This window comes from Ranitomeya variabilis, chromosome 5 (assembly GCF_051348905.1).
Source record: "Ranitomeya variabilis isolate aRanVar5 chromosome 5, aRanVar5.hap1, whole genome shotgun sequence".
NCBI classification, from domain to species: Eukaryota; Metazoa; Chordata; class Amphibia; order Anura; family Dendrobatidae; genus Ranitomeya; species Ranitomeya variabilis.
The window spans coordinates 546335514-546350827 of NC_135236.1; the positions used below are offsets into that span (position 1 = coordinate 546335514).

At 41.7% G+C, this 15314-nt stretch overlaps 1 long non-coding RNA gene across 1 annotated transcript; it reads right to left on the reverse strand.

Annotated features, from left to right (window-relative positions):
• Positions 1-5797: 5797 nt before the first annotated feature.
• LOC143773824 (uncharacterized) lies at positions 5798-11693 on the reverse strand. The gene is made up of 3 exons (XR_013215385.1): positions 11673-11693; positions 10119-10181; positions 5798-5854 (listed from the first exon to the last, which is right to left on the reverse strand). It is a non-coding gene; the product is annotated as an uncharacterized LOC143773824 (long non-coding RNA).
• Between the last annotated feature and the right edge of the window lie 3621 nt (positions 11694-15314).

Below are 15314 nucleotides of genomic sequence, written 5' to 3' on the forward strand. Positions count from 1 at the left end.
GCGAGACATTAACATCTATTTATTTTTTTGTAGTACTAACTGTGTCAGACACTCCTTGCAATACTCCTCCACTGACCACAATGCTGCCTGCCTGTGTATCCATGTAACCGATGTAAAACTGCCATGAGTCTATTGTTTGTTATTTTAGGCCTTTGATAGCCTGTCTGCCGTCCCTACTTGCAATACTCCTCCACTGACCACAATGCTGCCTGCCTGTGCATCCATGTAACCGATATAAAACTGCCATGAGCCTATTGTTTGTTATTTTAGGCCTTTGATAGCCTGTCTGCCGTCCCTACTTGCATTACTCCTCCACTGACCACAATGCTGCCTGCCTGTGTATCCATGTAACCGATTTCAAACTGCCATGACTGCCTACTGTTTGTTATTTTAGACCTTTGTGAGCCTGTCTGCGGCCCCTACTTGCAATACTCCTCCACTGACCACAATGCTGCCTGGAGTGCCTGCCTGTGTATCCATGTAACCGATGTAAAACTGCCATGACTGCCTACTGTTTGTTATTTTAGGCCTTTGTGAGCCTGTCTGCGGCCCCTACTTGCAATACTCCTCCACTGACCACAATGCTGCCTGCCTGTGTATCCATATAACCGATTTCAAACTGCCATGACTGCCTACTGTTTGTTATTTTAGGCCTTTGTGAGCCTGTCTGCAGCCCCTACTTGCAATACTCCTCCACTGACCACAATGCTGCCTGCCTGTGCATCCATGTAACCGATATAAAACTGCCATGAGCCTATTGTTTGTTATTTTAGTTCTTTGTGAGCCTGTCTGCGGCCCCTACTTGCAATACTCCTCCACTGACCACACCAATGCTGCCCGTGTACCCCTGGAACCTATTTAAAAGTTCATAGAGCCTAGTTATATATTTTATTTACTATTAATAAGGCCATGATGGACTACGCTGTACCACGCTACAAGCTAACCAGTCGACACTTCTTTTGCGAGAAAAGCCATCCCAACCCTCCACCAGCATGTAAAAGACCGCATTGTCCATGCACTCTGGCAATCTGTGAGTACAAAGGTGCACCTGACAACAGACGCATGGACCTGTAGGCATGGCCACGGAAGATTACGTGTCCATTACGGTGCAATGGGTTAATGTGTTGGATGCATGGTCCACAGGGGACAGCCTACTAAGTCTGTCTGCAGTCCCTAATTCAAATTGTCCTCCACTGTCTAAATCGGAGCTTCCACCTTCTGGCTTTCGGCCTATAGTATCAGAAATTAAACTGCATTTGGCCTTCAACTTTGGTTACGGCCTACTAACGGTGTCTGCCCCTGCCTGGTGTTTGTCCTCAACTGAATAAAGCTGAGCTTCATCCTTCTGGCTCTCATTAAGTGCTGTGTTTTCAAAAATTGGTGGTTAGGGCCTACTAACGGTGTCTGCCCCTGCCTGGTGTTTTTCCTCAACTGAATTAAGCTGAGCTTCATTCTTCTGGCTCTCATTAAGTGCTGTGTTTTCAAAAATTGGTGGTTAGGGCCTACTAACGGTGTCTGCCCCTGCCTGGTGTTTTTCCTCAACTGAATAAAGCTGAGCTTCAACCTTCTGGCTCTCATTAAGTGCTGTGTTTTCAAAAATTGGTGGTTAGGGCCTACTAACGGTGTCTGCCCCTGCCTGGTGTTTTTCCTCAACTGAATTAAGCTGAGCTTCAACCTTCTGGCTCTCATTAAGTGCTGTGTTTTCAAAAATTGGTGGTTAGGGCCTACTAACGGTGTCTGCCCCTCCCTGGTGTTTGTCCTCAACTGAATAAAGCTGAGCTTCAACCTTCTGGCTCTCATTAAGTGCTGTGTTTTCAAAAATTGGTGGTTAGGGCCTACTAACGGTGTCTGCCCCTCCCTGGTGTTTGCCCTCAACTGAATAAAGCTGAGCTTCAACCTTCTGGCTTTGGGCCTATAGTATCAGATATTAAACTGCATTTGGACTTCAACTTTGGTTACGGCCTACTAACGGTGTCTGCCCCTGCCTGGTGTTTTTCCTCAACTGAATAAAGCTGAGCTTCATCCTTCTGACTCTCATTAAGTGCTGTGTTTTCAAAAATTGGTGGTTAGGGCCTACTAACGGTGTCTGCTCCTGCCTGGTGTTTTTCCTCAACTGAATAAAGCTGAGCTTCAACCTTCTGGCTCTCATTAAGTGCTGTGTTTTCAAAAATTGGTGGTTAGGGCCTACTAACGGTGTCTGCCCCTGCCTGGTGTTTTTCCTCAACTGAATAAAGCTGAGCTTCAACCTTCTGGCTCTCATTAAGTGCTGTGTTTTCAAAAATTGGTGGTTAGGGCCTACTAACGGTGTCTGCCCCTGCCTGGTGTTTTTCCTCAACTGAATAAAGCTGAGCTTCAACCTTCTGGCTCTCATTAAGTGCTGTGTTTTCAAAAATTGGTGGTTAGGGCCTACTAACGGTGTCTGCCCCTCCCTGGTGTTTGTCCTCAACTGAATAAAGCTGAGCTTCATCGTTCTGGCTCTCATTAAGTGCTGTGTTTTCAAAAATTGGTGGTTAGGGCCTACTAACGGTGTCTGCCCCTCCCTGGTGTTTGCCCTCAACTGAATAAAGCTGAGCTTCAACCTTCTGGCTTTGGGCCTATAGTATCAGATATTAAACTGCATTTGGCCTTCAACTTTGGTTACGGCCTACTTACGGTGTCTGCCCCTGCCTGGTGTTTTTCCTCAACTGAATAAAGCTGAGCTTCAACCTTCTGGCTCTCATTAAGTGCTGTGTTTTCAAAAATTGGTGGTTAGGGCCTACTAACGGTGTCTGCCCCTGCCTGGTGTTTTTCCTCAACTGAATAAAGCTGAGCTTCAACCTTCTGGCTCTCATTAAGTGCTGTGTTTTCAAAAATTGGTGGTTAGGGCCTACTAACGGTGTCTGCCCCTGCCTGGTGTTTTTCCTCAACTGAATAAAGCTGAGCTTCAACCTTCTGGCTCTCATTAAGTGCTGTGTTTTCAAAAATTGGTGGTTAGGGCCTACTAACGGTGTCTGCCCCTCCCTGGTGTTTGTCCTCAACTGAATAAAGCTGAGCTTCATCGTTCTGGCTCTCATTAAGTGCTGTGTTTTCAAAAATTGGTGGTTAGGGCCTACTAACGGTGTCTGCCCCTCCCTGGTGTTTGCCCTCAACTGAATAAAGCTGAGCTTCAACCTTCTGGCTTTGGGCCTATAGTATCAGATATTAAACTGCATTTGGCCTTCAACTTTGGTTACGGCCTACTTACGGTGTCTGCCCCTGCCTGGTGTTTTTCCTCAACTGAATAAAGCTGAGCTTCAACCTTCTGGCTCTCATTAAGTGCTGTGTTTTCAAAAATTGGTGGTTAGGGCCTACTAACGGTGTCTGCCCCTGCCTGGTGTTTTTCCTCAACTGAATAAAGCTGAGCTTCAACCTTCTGGCTCTCATTAAGTGCTGTGTTTTCAAAAATTGGTGGTTAGGGCCTACTAACGGTGTCTGCCCCTCCCTGGTGTTTTTCCTCAACTGAATAAAGCTGAGCTTCAACCTTCTGGCTCTCATTAAGTGCTGTGTTTTTAAAAATTGGTGGTTAGGGCCTACTAACGGTGTCTGCCCCTCCCTGGTGTTTGCCCTCAACTGAATAAAGCTGAGCTTCAACCTTCTGGCTTTGGGCCTATAGTATCAGATATTAAACTGCATTTGGCCTACTAGTGTGGTTGGGCCCTTAAAACAGTGTCTGCTGCTCCTGGGTTTGCTACTCCACTGAACAAAGCAATGCCACCTGTTTAGTCCTGTCCTGTTACCAATTTTGAACTGCATTTAGCCTACTTTATTCTTTGGCCCTATATCTGTTTCCTCCTCATCCTGCCCATTGCCCAGCCACTGCTAGATGAGTCTGCTGGTACATTGACCTAGACCACTACATTCCCCTTGCACTCTACACAGCCAGAATCTGACCCTGCTGAAAGTAAGGTTCCCCTTCCCGCATGTTATACCACCTTACACAGGGACAAAGAGGAAGGTGCAGATGAAAGTGCAGGTTCCTTCATCAGGTGGGGGGGCATACTCGTTGGCGACGTCACTGGCACAGGGCCCCTCAGAGTACGCAAAAGTGTTGCTGCTGGTGGGAGGCGCCCCCGCCGTGCAAACACACTGCTGTACTTTGACGGGCCCTGTGCCAGTGCCAATGCGAACAAGTGTGCCCCCCTGCTTGCTCAGGATCACAGCACTTGCAATGTTGAAATACTTTCCTCTCCCTGCTCCACCGCCGTGACGTAGTCCACAATTCCTGGGCCCACTAAAACCTTGAACCAGCCCTATCCCCCACAAATTTGCCAAATGACCCCTAAGTTCCATTGAACAACTATTATTATAAAGTTAATGAAGATTGACAAGCTTCAGAAACAAGAATGGATGTTTTTGGCATTAAAATGTGCACTGTAGGTGTTTTCCTGGCCTCCACTCACTGCTGACTATGCTTCCCCATTGACTTGCATTGGGTTTCGTGTTTCGGTCGATCCCCGACTTTTAGCGATAATCGGCCGACTGCACTCGACTCGACTCTGGACAAAGTCGGGTTTCACAAAACCCGACTCGATCTTAAAAAAATGAAAGTCGCTCAACCCTAGTGAGGAATATGTAAACAAAATATGGGTTATGAAATGGTTTACTGTATATAAACCATGTCTCATATCCTGTCAGGTTTGATAAGGAGATAGCAAAAGCCGGCAATTAAATTACTGTCTTTTCTGCTATCTAGCTCTGTATAAAATATAAATATATATATGCGTGTCAATGATATATATATATATATATATATATATATATATATATATATATATATATATATACACTGTATATCTACCTATTCTATGTGCAGACATTTATTCTATCTATTCTATTCTAACCTGTCAGTGTGATATTACTGTACACCACACTGACTTACCGGCTTTTCTATAGGACACCGAAGCGTATTTCTCGCAAGTCACACTGCTGGTCCGTGTGTAATCCGTATTTTTCTCACCCCCATAGACTTTCATTGGCGGATTTTTTGCGCAATACGCTGACAAACGCTGCATGCTGTGATTTTCTCAGCCCGTAAAATACATCCGAGAAATATAGGAGCTGCCCCATAGAGAAACATTGGTCCATGTGCAATGGGTTGTTTTTGCGCCTCTCATACGTCCGTATTCCTCTCTAATGTGACCCCAGCCTTAAAGTTGTGGACCGGTGTGGGACATGACACAAGGTTTTCCAGCCCATGTGAGAACAGCATGATGTAGCAGTAGAGACACCGATTTCAGCGATGCCTCACTTACTGGGCTGCTTGCTGCAATTTTGATAAAAGCACTGTTTAACTGCAGCAAAACTACCAGTTCTCTGAATGGTGAGCTTTGTTTAACCCCACCCACACCACTGACTGGCAGCTTTCTGTGTACACTCTGCATCGACAGAAAACTGCCAATCAGCATTGGGGGAGAGTTTATACAGAGGTAATGAATATGGGGGATTACATGGAAGCAGGTGTTCTAATCCTCTAGTGATCTTCTTCTGCTGATTAAACCATGATTTTATCAAAACTACAGCAAGCAGCCCAGTAAGGGACACATTGATGGAATCAGGGTCTCTGTGTCTGCATTATGCTGTTCTGAGAAAACCTGCTGACAGATTCCTTTTAAATATTGCAGACCACGCTATAAGTAAAATTCTCTAAATTTTACCTTCAAAAAAGGAAAAATAAATAAGATATCCCAGCCATCTCAAAGTTTTTGATTATTTATTTTTCAGATGTTGGGAAAAATAATCTAGGACACAAGATAACATGATATAAACAGCAAGTACTTACAAGGGCAGTGTTCAGCTGTGTCAGAAATTCTTTATATAATGCCTCATTGTGCTCATCCTGAGAGAAGTCAAAAGACAGAATTCTATTAAATAAGCTGAATTTATAAACTCGTTGTCTGGAATTTACAGATTGATGTCCATGCAACCAGCACCCCCACTGATCAAGTGTTCTCCTCCTGTATATAGTATATATCTGTATGTCATCTCCTCCTGTATTAGACCTCGTTCACACGTTATTTGGTCAGTATTTTTACCTCAGTATTTGTAAGCTAAATTGGCAGCCTGATAAATCCCCAGCCAACAGTAAGCCCACCCCCTGGCAGTATATATTAGCTCATACATACACATAATAGACTGGTCATGTGACTGACAGCTGCCGGATTCCTATATGGTACATTTGTTGCTCTTGTAGTTTGTCAGCTTATTAATCAGATTTTTATTTTTGAAGGATAATACAAGACTTGTGTGTGTTTTAGGGCGAGTTTCGTGTGTCAAGTTGTGTGTGTTGAGTTGCGTGTGGCGACATGCATGTAGCGAGTTTTGTGAGATGAGTTTTGTGTGGCGACATGCGTGTAGCAACTTTTTGTGTGTCGAGTTGCATGTGACAGGTTAGTGTAGCAAGTTGTGTGCAGCAAGTTTTGTGCATGGCGAGTTTTGCGCGTGGCGAGTTTTATGTGTGGTGCCTTTTGAGTATGTGCAAGTTTTGTGTGAGGCAACTTTTGCATGTGTTGCAACTTTTGTGCATGTGGCAATTTTTCCGCGTGTGCAAGTTTTGCGTGTGGCGAGTTTTCCATGAGGTGAGTTTTGCACGTGTGGAGAGTTTTGCATGTGGAGAGTTTTGCGCGTGGCGCGTTTTGAGCGGCGACTTTTGTGTTTCAACTTTTATGTGGCGAGGTTGGTGTATGTGTGGTGAAATGTGCGCTGAGGGTGGTATATGTGTTCGAGCACGTGGTAGTGTGTGGCGCATTTTGTGTGTGTGTTCATATCCCCGTGGTGGTGTGGTGATTATCCCATGTCGGGGCCCCACCTTAGCAACTGTACAGTATATACTCTTTGGCGCCATCGCTCTCATTCTTTAAGTCCCCCTTGTTCACATCTGGCAGCTGTTAATTTGCCTCCAACACTTTTCCTTTCATTTTTTCCCCATTATGTAGATAGGGGCAAAATTGTTTGGTGAATTGGAAAGCGCGGGGTTAAAATTTCACCTCACAACATAGCCTATGACGCTCTCAGGGTCCAGACGTGTGACTGTGCAAAATTTTGTGGCTGTAGCTGCGACGCCTCCAACACTTTTCCTTTCACTTTTTCCCCATTATGTAGATAGGGGCAAAATTGTTTGGTGAATTGGAAAGCGCGGGGTTAAAATTTCACCTCACAACATAGCTTTGACGCTCTCGGGGTCCAGACGTGTGACTGCAAAATTTTGTGCCTGTAGCTGCGACGCCTCCAACGCTTTTCCTTTCACTTTTTCCCCATTATGTAGATAGGGGCAAAATTGTTTGGTGAATTGGAAAGCGCGGGGTTAAAATTTCACCTCACAATATAGCCTATGACGCTCAGGGTCCAGACGTGTGACTGTGCAAAATTTTGTGGCTGTAGCTGCGACGGTTCAGATGCCAATCCCAGACATACATACACACATTCAGCTTTATATATTAGACTAGCTGTACTACCCGGCTTCGCCCGGGGTAATAACTGCTGTTAGCAAAATAGAATGTGTCAACAAAAATTTATTCTGCACAAAAAAACCACAAAACAAATAGATAGAAATGTAATTATTAAAAGGCAAAAACTAAGCTAATAGAAGCATTTTACAACATATATTTCAACACCAGAGATATTCCACACAGATTTAACTAAATTGGCCAAGTAATGTGAAGTAATCTTCTACTACTTATTCGAGAGCCTTTTGATAAACGACATTCTTAGTTTTTCCATCAGGTGCAAAGACAAACAGATTTTTGGCTGTTCCAACTCTTGAACAGGCCACATAAAGTTGACCATGAGAAAAGCATGGAGATTGTAAATCTAAGCTAGCTGAAGAGCCCGGCATTGCCTGGGCATAGTAAATATCTGTGGTTAGTTATAGCACCTCACTTCTCTTATTTTCCCATCACGCCTTTCATTTTCCCCATCACATCTTTCATTTTCCCCCTCACATCTCTCATTTTCTCCCTCACACCTCTCATTTTCCCCCTCACTCCTCTTATTTTCCCCTCACTCCTCTCATTCCCCCCTAACACTTGTCATTTCGACCTCACATCTGTCATTTTCCGATCACTCCACTATTTTCCCTCACTCCTCTCATTTTGCACTCACACCTTTTCATTTTCACCTCACACCTCTCATTTTCACCTCAGTATATACATGTTTGTCATCTCCCTTATATATAGTATACACCTGTATGTCATCTCCTGTATATAGTATATACCTGTATGTCATCTCCCCTGTATATAGTATATACCTGCTGTGTGTCATCTCCCCTGTATATAGTACATACCTGTATGTCATCTCCTCCTATATATAGTATATACCTGTATGTAATCTCCTGTATATAGTATATACCTGTGTGTCATCTCACCTATATATAGTATATATCTGTGTGTCATCTCCTCCTTTATATAGTATATACCTGTATGTCATCTCCTCCTATACATAGCATATACCTGTATGTCATCTCCTCCTGTATATACTATATACCTGTAGGTAATCTGCTCCTGTATATAGTATATACGTGTGTCATCTCCTTCTGTATATAGTATATACCTGTATGTCATCTCCTGCTGTATGTAGTATGTACCTGTATGTCATCTCCTCCTCTATATAGTATATACCTGTGTGTCATCTCTCTTGTATATAGTATATATCTGTGTGTCATCTCCTCCTGCATATAGTATATACCTGTGTGTCATCTCCCCTGTAAATAGTATATACCTGTGTGTCATCTCCTCCTGTATATAGTATATATCTGTATGTCATCTCCTCCTGTATTAGACCTCGTTCACACGTTATTTGGTCAGTATTTTTACCTCAGTATTTGTAAGCTAAATTGGCAGCCTGATAAATCCCCAGCCAACAGTAAGCCCACCCCCTGGCAGTATATATTAGCTCACACATACACATAATAGACTGGTCATGTGACTGACAGCTGCCGGATTCCTATATGGTACATTTGTTGCTCTTGTAGTTTGTCTGCTTATTAATCAGATTTTTTATTTTTGAAGGATAATACAAGACTTGTGTGTGTTTTAGGGCGAGTTTCGTGTGTCAAGTTGTGTGTGTTGAGTTGCGTGTGGCGACATGCATGTAGCGACTTTTGTGAGATGAGTTTTGTGTGGCGACATGCGTGTAGCAACTTTTTGTGTGTCGAGTTGCATGTGACAGGTTAGTGTAGCAAGTTGTGTGCAGCAAGTTTTGCACATGGCGAGTTTTGCGCGTGGCGAGTTTTATGTGTGGTGCCTTTTGAGTATGTGCAAGTTTTGTGTGAGGAAACTTTTGCATGTGTTGCAACTTTTGTGCATGTGGCAATTTTTCCGCGTGTGCAAGTTTTGCGTGTGGCGAGTTTTCCATGAGGTGAGTTTTGCACGTGTGGCGAGTTTTGCATGTGGAGAGTTTTGCGCGTGGCGCGTATTGAACGGCGACTTTTGTGTTTCAACTTTTATGTGGCGAGGTTGGTGTATGTGTGGTGAAATGTGCGCTGAGGGTGGTATATGTGTTCGAGCACATGGTAGTGTGTGGCGCACTTTGTGTGTGTGTTCATATCCCCGTGGTGGTGTGGTGATTATCCCATGTCGGGGCCCCACCTTAGCAACTGTACAGTATATACTCTTTGGCGCCATCGCTCTCATTCTTTAAGTCCCCCTTGTTCACATCTGGCAGCTGTTAATTTGCCTCCAACACTTTTCCTTTCATTTTTTCCCCATTATGTAGATAGGGGCAAAGTTGTTTGGTGAATTGGAAAGCGCGGGGTTAAAATTTCACCTCACAACATAGCTTTGACGCTCTCGGGGTCCAGATGTGTGACTGTGCAAAATTTTGTGCCTGTAGCTGCGACGCCTCCAACACTTTTCCTTTCACTTTTTCCCCATTATGTAGATAGGGGCAAAATTGTTTGGTGAATTGGAAAGCGCGGGGTTAAAATTTCACCTCACAATATAGCCTTTGACGCTCTCGGGGTCAAGACGTGTGACTGTGCAAAATTTTGTGGCTGTAGCTGCGACGGTTCAGATGCCAATCCCGGACATACATACACACACACATACATACACACATTCAGCTTTATATATTAGATTAACTACTGTAAATATTGTGAGACCACTTACCTTCCCTTGTTGAAACAGACAAAGCAGGTTTTGAAGCTTTGAAAGGAGAGAGGGAACATCTTTCTGCAAAACAGAAATCTGTTATTGACCTGAAAAAAATTACTACAAAATACTGATGAAGTGACGCTAGTGGCTTGTAAAGCAGTTTACGAAGGCTGTATGATGCTATACTCCTCTGTGTACTCCTGTACAGACTCTATGCACTGCCCCCACCATGCCCGACATCGTATGTTCACCTGTATCGGCATCCTGCATGCTGATACACTTCAAAGTATTGATGAAAGAGGGAGCGGTTTGCTACATCCTCCATCATTCTCAGTCGGTATCTGAGATGTTACATCTCAGCGCACCGGGCGTTATTAAGTGACAGCTGTGCCAAGCTTCAGAATGCTCACTACAGAGACCAAAGTAGCGGAGGACTGAGGAGAAGAGGTGAGAATTGTATTAATTTACACTGATGAGCAAAAGGGTAACAACGTTTTGAACTTTTGACTTTCAGACTCCATATCTCACCAACCACTGGGGTTCATTAATCTATATGAAGGACTATGGGGGGGTATTAAACTGTATGGAGGACTATGGGGGTGCATTAAACTGTATGGAGGACTATGGGGGTGCATTATATTATATGGAGCACTATGGAGAGTGCATTTGCTATATGTAGGACTATGGGGAGTGCATTGAATTATATGGAGGACTATGGGTGCATTATACTATATAGAGGACTATTGGGTGCATTATACTATATGGAGAGCTATGGGTGTACATTACACTACATGGAGGACTATTTGGTACATTATACTATATGGATGGCTATGGGAGGAGCATTATACTATATGGAGGACTATGCAGGTGCAGGAAGGCTATGTTGGCCCATTATACTTTATGGAAGGCTAAGTGGCTATCTTTATAATATTAGAAGGACTATGTGGGGGCCATTGTACTGAATGCAAGCAATTACACAGTTTGAAGTTTGTGTGGGGTCCATCATACTTTGTGGGGTCTATCATACTGTGTAGTGGGCCATTATGCAGTTTGAGGAGGTGTGGGGGGCTTTTGTACTGCATGGAGGGCTGTGTTGGGGTCACAGTTGGGGGATGAAACTGTGTTGGTGTCACCATACATTGTGGTGGGAGTTGAGGGGGGGTACAGTAGGGTCATCGTACTGTGCGTGTGGAGCGTACTGTGGAGGAATTCACTGTGGGTGTATCATACAGTGTTTGTGGGCACTTTTGTTGGCATCATATTTTATGGGTGCAATGGAAGGGGAATCTAGTGGCTTAAATAGGAGGAAATTTTATCTGTAAGGGCTGCAAAGGTGCGAGATATGCTCTTCTGTGAGCCCCTCTGAATAATAATTTTTTTTTGGATGGAATGGAGGGGGTCCAATTAGAACTTTTCCTATAGGTCCCCATGATTTTTATGTTCGCTCCTGGCTCTATGTTGAAACAGAAAGTTTATTTTGTCTGGATAAATCACTCCCATCTCCAACTCCTGACCCAGCTGCTCCCTCCTTCCCCATACCAGGGACTTTTGCGGAGACTCATTACTCACACAGAGAAAGAACACTTCCTGTTTCTACATAGAGGTTAGAAGGACCTAGACAAAGAAACATTACTGCAACTTCCATCTATCTACAATTTCCATCCATACACAACTTTCACTTAAGAAATATAATTTAAAAGAATCAATGTACCTGCAATACTTTTGAAAGGCAAGAAATGTTGATAATCTTGAAATCTAGACGTAGGTTAGAAAAATGGATTATGATAAAGCAAATTAACGTTCAGCACAAATACAATTTGAAGATTCTAAAAGGGTTTGTTCCTAGATCTAAAGTAATCACCTATCCATATCTTCTTACCTATATCTTCAGCTGGCTTCATATTACTATGTTCTGAGGACTGAGGACGGGGACTTGTGATATAGTTTTCAAACGTGTTAAGTTGCAAACCGTGCACAATGGCAATTTTATGGAATATGCGACATAACAAAATACTGTCACATTTGTCTGATGGTTTGTATACAATTGTTTTCCCTGAAAATTCGAAGCAGGCACATTGTCCTTTCAATGCACTAAACATTCGTATTCTCCCAGATTTGGGTTTGGCTTTGTTTACCAAGTCCTTTTGATCTGCTACCTCTTGTGGACAACCATATACATACGATCCTGAAAGATACAGAGAAAAGCACAAACATCTACCTTTAGCTAAATTTTATTAATAGCACGCAGATATCCTTATTCATATTTAGCAACATTTCTAATGGCAAGCTATTCAGAAAAACTGCTAATCTGAATTTTAGACTTATGCCATGGTCAGGAATAAAAAAAAAGCTGGAACAGTGTTGAGTAGTTTAAACAAGGTATGGGCATACGTGGAGGGTTTTCTTAGTACCTGGAAACCACCTTATGAAAAACACTGACCGTATGGTAAACACTAAGTAAAATAATACAACTATTTCTTTTGCAACTAGGGGGCGGTAGCTGCATTCCAATTTTTTATTAAAAGGCTGTCAATTAGTTTTATATTGATGGTGCATCCTTGGGATAAGTCACTAATATCTAATCGGTGAGAGAGTGGTCAATCGTTCCTGAGGTCGGGGCATTGATTTGAATAGGGGAACCAATGTGCAGCAGTCAGTCCTGACCACTATACAGTTGACAGATCTGTAGGGGTTCTGGTTGTTGCACCCCCACCAATCAGATATTGTTGCCAACAGGTCATATATATAAACATTCTGGACTACCCCTTAAAGCTCAATGGCATAAGTGAGTCAATAAACTAGGAGGGATTACGGAAAACAGTTTTGCTGAGACTTGTTTCTTTTTTTTTTTGCAAGATCTCCATCATTAACTTTTTATAATTCCTGAATCATCATGGATATTATACATTAATGTCTATAACTAAACTACCCTAGCTGTTTAACAACAAATGGCATTTACATGTTTCCTCTGTCAGTCTCCTCTTCCGTCCATTATTATTGAGGAAAAGGTTGCCATTTCTTTTGTGGGCACAGCACTCTTGATCCTGTCTGTTGAAAAATGTGCCTTTGGTCCTTACAGCAGATAAAAAACTTTGGTCTTTAGCCTCGAAAGAGAAAAATAGGACCAATATCTGGCTAAAATATGTTCTGTAAAGTTTTTTTGTACCTTGCCTTTGTAAGCGCAAAAACTAGAATATATTGCCCTCTTTACTGATGGATGAATATAAAATAATGAACCCAGTGTCTGTATAGGGATGTGGGAAGTGTACGTATTCGTGATGCTTCATTTATTTGATATGTATGCTTTTTAGTGTATATTCTATTTAAATGTTAAGTAAATCGAAAGAAATCTTAAAAAAAAAATCTTTTGTAAAAAAAATGACTATTTTTTAAATGATAATAGACTGACATTGCTTGGAAATTTTTTACTTCAATGTGCTTTTATAATTAGTGTTATGTTTTAATGTGTCTTTTTAACTAAATCAAGGTGGTAGAAGAAATTTGGGATAATTTGACTCTAAATTGATTTGGAAATTGGTCAAATAGAGAAACTAAGTAAGGAATAAAATGCTTATAGATGCAATTAAAGGCTTATTCCCAGTATAGGTGATACTTGCTAATCACTGAGGTCTTACCCCTAGGAGTGGTCACTGGTCACACTTGTCACTGCTCTATTCACTGTCCATTAGATTGTCAGAGATAACCTCAGTGTCCTGATCATTGACAGTCCCACAGGTAAGGTCCCCAACAAGCTATCCCATGGATAAGTGATTAAGTGCCATGATGGAAATAAGACTTTAATGCTGAAAGAAAGTGTTAGAGTTCTTCAAATTGAAGAATACTTTCTACACTATTGCTCTGGGTGTAAATATAAAATGATAAATGCAATGATAATGTAGAAACGGTTTGTTATTTTATTCCAACCTTACATTATACTATCCAGTATGTAATAAAGCATCTACAAGGGGGCAAATATTTTTTCTGCAGATAGAAATAAAATGGAAGCATTTTAAGTTTACTGAAACTATGCATTGTTAATGTTTATTTTTAATTATTTTTTTCAGCAAAGATGAGGAATAACTGCCATGTGGATATGTCTTGACATACAATTAACAACAAATAATCAGAACCTACCCCCCAAAACCTGATAAAATGAATATCAGATAATGTAGTTACTTACCACAAAGTAACAGCACAAAGGCAAACATGATGGCCATGATTCTTTTTGCGACTGCCTCTAACAACTAAAATGGTTCCTGATATTCGCTCATTTTGTTTAGCCAATTATGTTACTAATGGGCTCTTATGTTTATAACCTTTCACCGTATACCCTATTATTGTTAGAATGGAAATGCCACACCAGTAGATCATTTCCATCATGCAAAACAAATAACCAAAGTTCATTATTTACTATTCTACTTATCATTAAATGTCATTAACTCCTTTTCAACCACCATAGAAAGATATATTTTGCTTGGATAAATAGTTTTGAAAAGCAGTTATGCTTATTGATGGTTAAACTGTTTCCTTCAGCCCCATAGACATTTAATGAAGTGAAAGGGGGAATATTTTATTTTTTTTTTAAATTTGTTTATTAACAATAAAATAAACCATGTTACATACACATTTGTATCTATTACTGTTGAACATAATATAAAGTACATATAATTATGTGCATTGTTAAACATACAATAAAATGCATATCTTTGTTTATAACAAGTGTTATCTTTTAATAACGAATTGTGTATGTCAGGTCGTCTGCACCATATGTGTTATGTAAATAGAAACATAGAATCGTAAATCCTAAGTTATAACTACAACTACAATAGCTAATAATTTGCCGCACTAGAAGAAAGGGAAAAGAAAGGAAACTTTGCATTGTATCTGTCCCCCATGCGATGCCCCCAAAACAGGCACCAAAGCCCGATTATGGTGTATCTATAGAGTAAGATGGGAAGAATTCCATCTACGCCAGATTTTCTCAAATTTGCCCGGACAACCTCTGTTCTGATACAGTATACGTTCATATGGAATAACCAAGTTTACCAGATCAATCCAAGTTCTAAGAGATGGACATGAGCCCCCCATCCACAGCAGTGCCAATACCTTCCGTGCCATAAAAAGCATCTCTCGTAAGAAAATACCGATATAATGATCCAAAGTCTCCACCTCCCCTACTCCAAATATACAAGTCAATGGATCAAGGGGAAC